Consider the following 11113-nt stretch of genomic DNA (forward strand, 5'->3'; position numbering starts at 1 on the left):
ATTTTCTAAAGTAATGATATTCATTATCTAGCCGTCGCTTAAGAACTTTTTGAATGTTTTCACCTTGGCATAGTTATCTTGCTTCACCCCATCTACCTCATATCCATTAAGATCTGTATAATGTACTTCTCCATGAAGAAGCCAGAAAATGCCACACAAGTCATCGGTAGTGTCATTACCGGCAAGACTCAACATGAGACTGCCACCACATTTTCCCATCTCCCCAGAATTAGTAAGTCAGAAACTCAATGTCCCATCACTCTACCATATCCATCTTAGAAACAACTTTCATGACAAACAATAAGGAAATCATAAGCATCTTCATATTCAGTACCCATGAAGAATAGTGGTTTCAACTTTAAGAACTTAGCAAAAAGATCATACTAGTCACTAGTAATTACATGTCTATAGTGAATCGTGGAACATATCAATTTTTAAGGATGCATACTCTCTTGCTGGTGTTGGTGTTTCCAATTCTACTGCTCTAATACTAATCATATGCGAAATAGAGTGAAGAAGGTTAGATACCAATTTGTATCACCTAGATACCAATTGGATTCAAGTAGTAGCACGAAAGAAAGAATGAAATAAGTTTTCCTAAAGTCACATAGCCTCTCGAAGAAAAGTAAAGGCGTCCCTATACCGTTCCCTAAGACTCTACTAGACCTGTCCTTGTGTGATGATATCACCGAATCTAACGCTCTGATACCAAGTTTGTCACGATCCAAAATGAGTCGTGAGTGTCACCCACACATAACTACCTAGGTGGGAGAACCAATGAATTCAACCTTAAATTACAAAATACAAGCATAACGCGGAAACTCAAATGTTACTAAATATCATTATCCAAAACCTAGAAGTCATCACATCAAGGACATCGAATCTCCAATTCTAAGTCTGTGAATATCAAATACACCAAAATAAAAGAATAAAATAGTATGTGCCGAAAGTATAGGACATCATGTCATGACCAAGAGAATCTAACACGAGCTTGAATGAATAGCTCACCCTAGGACCTGATATGCGGGAGGCTAGCTAGAGCTGAGGAAATATAAAGTCATAGGTACACTCGCTGCATTTCATAAAAGGAAAACAAAGAAGAAAACAAGTAGGGCTCAGTACGAGACAACATGTACTGAGTAAGTATCATCAGTCAACCCAAAATAGTAATAAATATACAAAGAATAATAGTATGAGCTCAACTATAGCACTTAACATGTGATAAGCAACAAACAACATGAACAAGTGTCAACAACATTAAAGTAAGCACGTATTAAGTCAACAGTATCAAGATCACACATGAGGACTCATGCCTCCAAACCAAACCATTTTGGGAGTTTCTTTGAGATTGAGTGTCTTCCATTAATTCAACATGTTTTTCCTTTAATATTACTGTGTCGGAACGTGACACTCCGATCCAAGAATACCGTGTCGTAACGTAACACTCCGATCTAAGAATATCGTGTCGAAACGTGACACTCCGATCCAAAAATATCGTGTCGGAACGTGATACTCCGATCCAAGAATACCGTATTGGAACGTGACACTCCGATCCAATAATATCATTAATTTATCATTTAATATCACCACTTTTTCATTCGTTAAAAATATTTCATTGAGCCTTCTTTATTCAAGGCATTACTTCAATAGAGATGGTTTAAGATTATACATTCCACGGTCTCGGAATTTCAGACCAATCACAAAACGCACGACCAAGCCACATAATCATACAATCAAGTACATAGAAAACTTCACAATATCATCCAATGCATATCAATCACTATTAAGAGTTTATTATCAAATAGCATAAACCATAACCTACCTCCACCGAAGAACCGAAGTCAAGCAAGCTACTTATCCAATACTTTTCCTTTCCTCATTGCCTCCAAACATTGTCTATCTATCAAGTATAAATGCATATTTTATAAGTTAATGAGTCTATTAATACTCATATTATTATAATCACTTTTCAAAATTTTAAGGTTAACTAATATGTCCAATCTCGTATTTCTCAAATTTCCAACCTAGGATCAAGTCTTAATTTTTCAAATTACCATAACTTTAATTGAATTCAAATAATAAAATATCCTAATATTTACTTACCTATTTCAATATAACAATACTCAATCATGATATAATAACCAAAGGGTAATAATAAATATTTAAAATTGAAGCCACTGGTTACGAACCAGTGGCAGCACTTCCAAAAAAAAACAGTAACATGTTCTAATATTGGAACCCCCCCCCCCCCACACACACACACACGTCACTTCTCATCTCATCATTAGACTTTTCTTACTTTTTCTTTAAATAATAATTTCCGCATTTATAACTTCATCACTTTTCATAATAATAAAATAAGACTAACCATAATCAATATCCACCAAACCATCCATTGTTTATAAAATAAAATTAAGAATTGAATGAAGTTTTTACCTTAAGATTTTTTTTTGTCGATCTTTGTCCATGGCGTTGAGAACCAAACCAAGAGTTGTGAGCGGTTTGTGGTATAACCTAATAATATCAACCCTACTTATTATATGACTAATTATAAATATGGTAAAAGTGGTTCACTATTAATTTAATATTATTTTTCTTAACCATCAACTAATTTAATTGTTTAAACTACCCCCTTAATTATATCAGTATAGTTACGAATAGTCCAAAATATTCATTTAAAAACTATCAAAAGAGTCTTTATGAAATAAAAAGTTCTAGTACTCAATACGATGAAACGGGTTGTTACAAGTAATATATAATTTGACTTGGTTTATTGATTTTGGTGTAGTTTATCCATTTTCATCAGAACACCCCTAATGATGGTACATGAGTTCTTCTTTGCATGTCTTTGATGAGTCATTTAAAAGTGTGCATTACTAATGCTTACATTAATATGATTTTATTAGTAATGCTTGCATTAATTGTACATAAATTATATTTGGTTTGGTATATTAAAACAAAACATGCATTGATTTAAATTTTTATTTACAAAGATATCTTTTATAATTATGCTGGACAAGATATAAAAACAGATTTTGAGGGACAATGAGGTCTTTAACCACGCTAATGCGTGCATGAAAACATATTGCATTACTAATACCTAGAGATTCGTATTATTAGTAACAAACACCTTAATACACAATAGAGTGTATAACTAATACAAACATAAGATATACATAACATGAAAAAGGTACCTAACAAAATATTGTTGATATAAAAAGCTAATGCACACATCATTTTTGTGAATATACCACTACCAAATGATTCCTAAAATAATATACCTCGTACTGCGTTGACAATAGGTTCATGTACCAAAAAGAAAGAAATATTACGAGAAAAACTTAGAACGTAATGAAGACTGCTAGTATGCTAAATGGTACGCCTCTTTAATTTTACTTCTCAAATATTTCAAACATAATTTTTTTTAGATTTCTCACCCGGTGTTCGAAGTTCGCATTAGAGCTTCGATTAAATTTAGATCGCGCAATATAGAGTGTAGTCAGAGGGTGACACTCTCAACATGATTTTCTTCATACCTAGGACTCGAATCAAAGACCTTTTCTTCAAACATAATTTTTCACTTTTGTCAATTAAGGAAAAAATTATTTCTTTACTATATTTTGTCATTGACATCAACTATTTATTATTTAAATCATATTTTCAAGACTTAATATTAAATACTTCCTCTTATCTATATTATAAATGAATTTTTTTGGGCTTTTATCCATTTTTCAAAATAATTCAATTGTTCAAGTTTCAAGACAAATGTTTGAAATTTTTTTTCCATACTTTCTCTTTTCATTAAATTTTATATTTTCTAGTCTAGCATATAAATTATACTATTTGTAGAATTATACTTGTGATTTCATAAATGGAAAAATAGTCCCATATTAATTAATCAATTTTCATTATTCACATTATTTATGAAAGTATAAATAAATGATAATTTTACTAATTCTCTCCCTTAAAAAAAATTGAGAATTTATAAACAAATGTGAGCACTTTCAAAAAGAATTAATTGTGAGGATAATATAGGCATAGTTCAATTACCATCTTCTTGATTTAGTAAAGTGGACAACTAAACATATATCAGACAACTATTTTAGTATAATGATCAACTCATTTGGGACGAGGGCACTTGCGCTTTTCGAAAGTCAATTTGACTAATTTTCAAAGCTAAATCATATTACATTAATTCGATATTTTAAACAAAAAAATTAGCTAGCTAGTCAAAAACTATATGAAAGATACTTTTTTTTTACATATCAATATGATAAAAAATTCATTCTAAAACATTAGTCAAAATTCTTATTGTTTGACTGTAAAAAAAGGAAATTATAGCATTTAAAAGTGGACGAAAGGGATATCTCTTAATATTTTTTCTTAATAAGCATGTATGAGTGATTAGCTCAGTAATTCACTTAACATGAAATAGATAGAGTATTGATTAATATGATAATATAATCATGTCAATTATTATTTATTAATAAATATGCTTAATATAAACAAGATAAATCAAAAATAGGGAAAAGAGTAAAAACTATCCTTTAACTTTGGTTTATTTTTTAAATTTACCCTCGCCGTTAAAACGAAGTTAATTTTACCCCTTCCATTAATTTCATCAATGTTACCCCTCATTAGACGGAATGCCCAAAATTGACCTAAATTGACCCAAATTACGCGAATTTTTTTAAAAAAACCCTATTCCCTGTTTTAACCCAATAACCCGATTAACCCTTTTTTTTACCCATTCTCCCAAATTTCCTTCACCCATTTTCTCTCTTTTTCTCTTTGTGTCATAGATTCTCTGCCCCATGCTTCCCATCTCTACAGTTCTTCATATTTTAACCATTCATCCGCAAATTATGTATTTTAGGAGTTTAATCTATCCGTAACATTTAAATGATTGCTTTAGCAAATTATTTTTAATATAAAATCTGTGAGATAACATACCAATGAAGAATACATCTTTTTGTCCATATTGTGGTGGCTGCTAATTGATTTATTAACCTAACCGGTACGTCTTATTCTTGGAAATTGAACTTTTGCGTGTAACCACACTGTTGGGGAATGCATCAGTTTTAGATCAAAATGGGCTTGAACATGCTAGCCCCCTGGCTTCAGGAGGAATGTTTTCAAATGGAGGAGCTAATGTGGACAGATGGGCATCACCATTTCAATCAGAAATATGAGTACTAACTATTAACATCACCTCTTTTAGATCTAATTTTTTGTGTTTGAAAAGTTTTTTTCTGACATAATTTTCTAAATTTTCATGCTAACTTGATTCCTTTTCAAGTGTTTTAATTGCGATCTCCACTTGTCTCGTGACAGGTAGGTTAAGATAATAAGAATAAATTCAATTTGATGTCTTAACAACAATTAGTCAAAATTCTGATGGAGAAATTGGATTGTGTTTTCTTTAATTCATTGTTTTGTTCTTCGATTTAGTGCTTCTGATTGAAGAAAAATAAAGAGAATGGGTAAAGGAAGTTTGGAAGAATGGGTAAAATAGGGTTAACCGGGTTATTCTAAATGGGGTCGGGTCATTAGGCTAAACAAGGGATAGGTTTTTTTTTTAAAAAAATATCGGGTCAATTTGGATAAATTTTGGGGATTCCGTCTAATGAAGGGTAAATTTGGCGAAATTAGTAAAGGGAGGGATAAAATTAACTTTATTTTAACGGCGAGGATAAAGTCAAACAATAAATCAAAGTTGATGGGTATTTTTGACCCTTTTCCCTAAAAAAATATAGAGAAAAAGATGAACTATATATAGATGTGTGAACATTCCATATAGAACCCAATAAAATCCTAGGATGACATAGAGTGTCCAGAAAAAGACAAGTTATATATCATACCAAAAGTGATTGGCTAATTGACAGATAAATGATGTTTTTTTGCTGACACATTCCTTCTACGGGCACACACCTAAACAAGACCTTGTTTTAGAGAAAAAAATCCATGCTTCTTTCAATTTCAACAAAATCGACATTGAAAAATTAACTGCTAGAGGGAAAACTTGTTTAAAGATTGAAATTTGTGCAACGAAAAGTATGGGCATTGGTTGTGGATATTATATATACCGGGGGAATGTGTTTGTGGAATTGGAGTTGAAGGGTTTTGAATGTAATGATAACAAAAGTGCATCTGAATGTGCAAGTTGAACTAGATCCAAGATTAATTTTTCAATTTGATGGTGAACCGAAGTGTAGTCCACTGGTTTTTTAAGTTAATGGAAATTGGAAACAACATGTTTTCACTTGCAAGTTCAGTTTGAAGAACCCTGGTGATTGGAATTTGATATCCACGTTAGTTTAAATCTAAATCTCAATTTTTTTGTAGATCTTCGCTATCAGAAGGAAGCATATCAATAGGTTGATTCAATTGTTGGATTGCTAATCATGAGACAGAGTGAAAAGAGGTTAGTGACCTCTCTGGCTCACCAATTGCTACAACATCCATGGTGACCCTATTTGTCCCATCACAAGGTTCAAATATAGGGTCACCAGATCAAACCCTGGAGCCTGGCTCATCCTCCATCCAGATCAAGGTACATGGAAGCCATGGGGATGCTACAAGCATGGCTAGAGCATAGTACTGAACTTGTTTATCTCTTTGAAATCATCCCTGATGGTGCCAATGATACTATAAATTTGGTCAATTCAACCATCAACACCAAGAATGGTGGGAAAATTAGCATAGGAATCAGCAATGTTTTACAACTCTGGCCAGGAGCTCGCACATCATAACATATTTGAAATCATCGTTAGTTCATTTTTGTAATTTGTGCTTTTATTTTTTAGTTTATTTAAATTTTCACACTGATGAGAAAAATTAATAGAAATTCATGAAATACATTGCACCTTTACAAAGTCTAAGTTTGTAAGTCGATGTTATCTCTGTATAGTTACTCTACATACGTATGTGGAATTACTATTAAATATGTACATATTTATAGATAAAACCAAATAGATCAACTTAATTAATGTACTTTACCAATCACAAATCAATAGACATGCACAAAACTTAGCACAAAGACTTGACAAATTATTTTTTATCGTGCTTATCAATGAAAGTGCATCGAATAATAAATAGAAGTGCCAAACAAACTAATATTAGTGATCTAGTGATAGAACCGTGCCCACTCACAATACCTATAACCAGGATCGTATTTTTCCAATGATGCATTTTATAATTGCATAAATTAAGAAAATTGATATATTGAACTTTTTCATTTTTACAAAATCGACCGAATTCATTGTTTTTAATATTTTCACTTGTCAATTGACGATGGACTCTGTCTACTTCTTATGAAGTCCTTGTATTATTCTTTTTGTAAGTCGTCACTTGTAATTATGAACAAGTTTAGAAAAAAATTGTATTTAGCTATGAATTTTTTTCCGTAGCAAATAGTTTAATTATTCACTACAAATTTTAAGTCGTCGATATTTAACAACTTACATATTTTGTGACAATTTTTTTGTTGTCACCTAAATCATAGATTGATTAGAGACAATAAAATATTTGTCACCAATTATTTATATTATTAGTGATGAAATAAATGTCATAATTAAATATATTAATTTTTATAACTAAAATTTATAATATTTAAGTACGAACTCTAATTTGTCGATATTGTAACAACATATTTTTTTAGATGAAATTCATTTATGTCCAAAATTTAATAAATTATAAGACAAAAAATATTTTGTCATAAACTAGATACATTATTAGTGAGAAGTAATATGTCCCCATACGCCTCACTTATAGTGTAATCATACACTACTCTTCCCCATATACTTCTCTTCCCCCATTAACTTAAACAAACGTTTCTCATTTATCATCTTCCTCAAATCACGTTTCTCGCTTATCATCTTCTTCAGTCGTCATCTGTTTTTCTACTCAAAGTCAAAGCTTTCATCATTGATAAGTTGTTCTTATTTAATGGTATTTCTCGTTAATTTTTTGTCGTATTTGGTTATAGTAGTGTAATGATTTAATGACTCTTTGTTCTAGACTGTTTTTCTTTATTTTTCGCCGTATTTCATAAGGTTTTCGTTTGGATCTGTATACCTGACCCTATTTGGTTGGGATCTCCATTTGATTGCGTTTTTAACAAAAATATATGTTTATCTTGCTCATTGATTTTCAATTTTTTGCTAAACTTTAATCGACTTTAGTGTCATTTTTTATCAATGGCATTGTTGATTTTTGTTGGATTTGTTGTTTATTTTGCATGTTTTATTGGAGATTTACTTTGCTTATGTTAAAAACTAGTGGTCGATAAATATGTTTTGCTTGTAGATTATTAATAATGACTAAAACTAGAGGTGGAAGTAGTAAATCATCTGCTTCTGTTGTTCTAAGATGTAAGAAACATAAGGCTGAAGAAGTTTTGAAAACTTGTAAAAAGAAAAAAATTGTAGTCGAAGAATTCGAGCATGATTCAATTTCTGAAACAATGGCGGAGATTATAACTACAAAGACAGCAGTGCTGATGCTGCTAATGATAATGTTGAGAGTAGTGAAGGAGAAAGTGATAGCGAGGAGAGTAGTAGAGACAGTAGTCGAGATGAGGATGATCCTCTATCCTTGCCAATTCGTACAAGAGATATCTCAGGTGAATTGAATGACCTAGGGACGTGGTTAGATGAATTAAGATCATTTCCAGAAACGATCTCTGTAAGATCAAGGATGACAACTTATCGCGAGTTTCGGAAAATTCTGATTCAAGAAAAACTTTATAATGAATTTAAGGGTACCTGCTTTGGACATCTGAGGCACATTCCGGATTATTATAAGTTCAATGGACAAATTGCCATTACATGCTGCTGCGACGTGTCACAAATGACAAAAAGTTGCATGAAAGATGATTTTGTGTGAACGATAAGCATGCATGTTTTGGCTTACAAGAAATTGCATTGATTACGGGCCTGAATTGTTCAGCATACCCCGTGAATCAAGAATGAACAAAGTTCATAAAAGAGGTGAGAATTTTCATTTCAAAGTGACAAGGAACAAGAACATCACTGGTGCAAAATTGTTGAGGTTAATAATTAGTAGCAAATTAAATAAGAATAAAAAATTGAAGTGTTCTTTAGTTTAGTTCGTGCACTCGATATTGCTTGCCTGTGATCAGTCTAAGATTGTAGATTCATACCATATCAAGATGACAGATGATTTGAATTTCTTTGAAATTTATCCATGGGAAAAGGAGTCAATTGATTTAACATTGGCCTATTTGAAGAATAGAACTAATTTAAGGAAGCAAAGGGAAATGCATAATGAAAAGAAGAATGCATGTTATGCTTTGTAAGACTTTCTTTGGGCATTTCTGGTAAGTATTATCAACTCTTTTGTCGATTTATGATATAGCCTTTATTTATTTGTTTGTTATTTATATGGACTTTAGGTTTGCATATATGAAGTTTTTCCATATCTTGGAAAGTATGTCGGGAAGTCCTTGGATACTTCACTGCCCATTTTATCATATACTAAGACGGTACACATCAAAAAGCGATGATGTTGTTGAAGGTGATCCATTCAAGTATAAGGGGAGAAGTACAAAGGAATACCTTTATTTGTTATTATCTAACAATAATTTTAAATTAGTGAATATTGTGTGATATTTATATTTTATTTTAGGTTGTGCACCCATACCTCATCCAACTGTCCGTGAGATGGAATATAATTACATGAAAATATTTAATTCATATACAAATAAAGTGAAGAACGCGGTCATTGATGTATTGAAGGCCCAATTGAAAGGTGTGACCATCCTCACTGAATGTGATGAACATTTGGATGATCCGATGTACATTGTGTGAATTCTATTTCTAGTAGACAGTAAAATGTATCGAGTACTTCTAAAGATAGAAATTTGGAAAATATGAGTGATCGTGTGTTATCCCTTGAGAAATCAATGATCGAAGTTGTTGTATATGTACAGGAAGAAAAATTGAGAAGAATTGAAAAGAATAAACAAAAAAAGAAGAAAAAGATAAATTAGTGTATATATTTGTTGTTACTGTCAAGTAATTTATTCCTATATTTTTTGTCAAAGTAAAATAGTATATGTGAACATTACAACAGATAATGAAGACCTTGCAGCAGTTAATGAAGACTTGGCTGCAATTGATGAATACTTTACGAATGGAGGTGATGAAGTAATAGTTGATGGTGTGGCAGTTGATAAAGTTACAAGTGATGGTGTGACAGTTGTTGATGAAGTGGCAGGTGCTGATAATGTTGATGAAGTGACAAGTGGTGAAGTGGAAAGTGCAATTAATCCAATGGTAGTTGTTGATGTTGTTGATGAAGTGGCAGGTGAAGTTGATCGAGTAACAGTTGTTGATGAAGTTGCAAGTTAAGTTGATCCAGTGGCAGTTGTTGATAAAGTGACTGATGCAGTTGATCCAGTGATAGTTGTTGATGATATGACATATGCAGTTGATCCAGTGACAGTTGATGTTGTTGATGAAGTAGCAATTGATGATGTTGCATTTGGTGAAGTGGCAGCTGATGGTATTAATGAAGTGGCAAGTGGTGAAGTGGCAGCTGATGTTGTTGATGAAGTGGCAGAAGAGAAGAAGGAAGAAGAAAAAGAAGATGACTGTGTCGAAGTGGATATCATAAACATCATTATGAACTCAATGGTAACGTTAATGACAATTGAAGTTGTTTTGAAGTATTTGGCATCTTAATACAATGATTTTTGATGTTATGTGTTTTGTGGATAAAATTAAAATGGTTTTGTGATTTTGAAGTATTTATTGTTTTGCTATTTTGTGGAGAAAATTATACATATGAAAGATTATAGATGTTTTTGTATATGGTTAATGGTAATTTTGAGAAACAATTTAACATGATTTATTATGAAGGGTTTTATGAATCCATTTTTTTTTATAGTATGTGATTTTTGCTTTGCTTAAAATGTCTTATTGGTTTGTATGTTTAATATTATAGATTGTTATCACTGTTGATTTATAACATTATTGATAAAAAATGAAAGGTATAAGAGTGCAATAAATAGAAAGAAATACTTTTATTTAATCAGTCTACATTCATGTTACACATTTTTCAGAAAGCAAACACCAAAAATAAACAACAC

General features: G+C 31.5%; 1 pseudogene; it reads left to right on the forward strand.

Moving 5' to 3' along the window:
* The first annotated feature begins 5479 nt into the window (after positions 1 to 5479).
* LOC114074035 lies at positions 5480 to 10706 on the forward strand (annotated as a pseudogene).
* The last annotated feature ends 407 nt before the right edge of the window (positions 10707 to 11113 follow it).

This window comes from Solanum pennellii, chromosome 9 (genome assembly GCF_001406875.1).
Source record: "Solanum pennellii chromosome 9, SPENNV200".
Taxonomy (NCBI): domain Eukaryota; kingdom Viridiplantae; phylum Streptophyta; class Magnoliopsida; order Solanales; family Solanaceae; genus Solanum; species Solanum pennellii.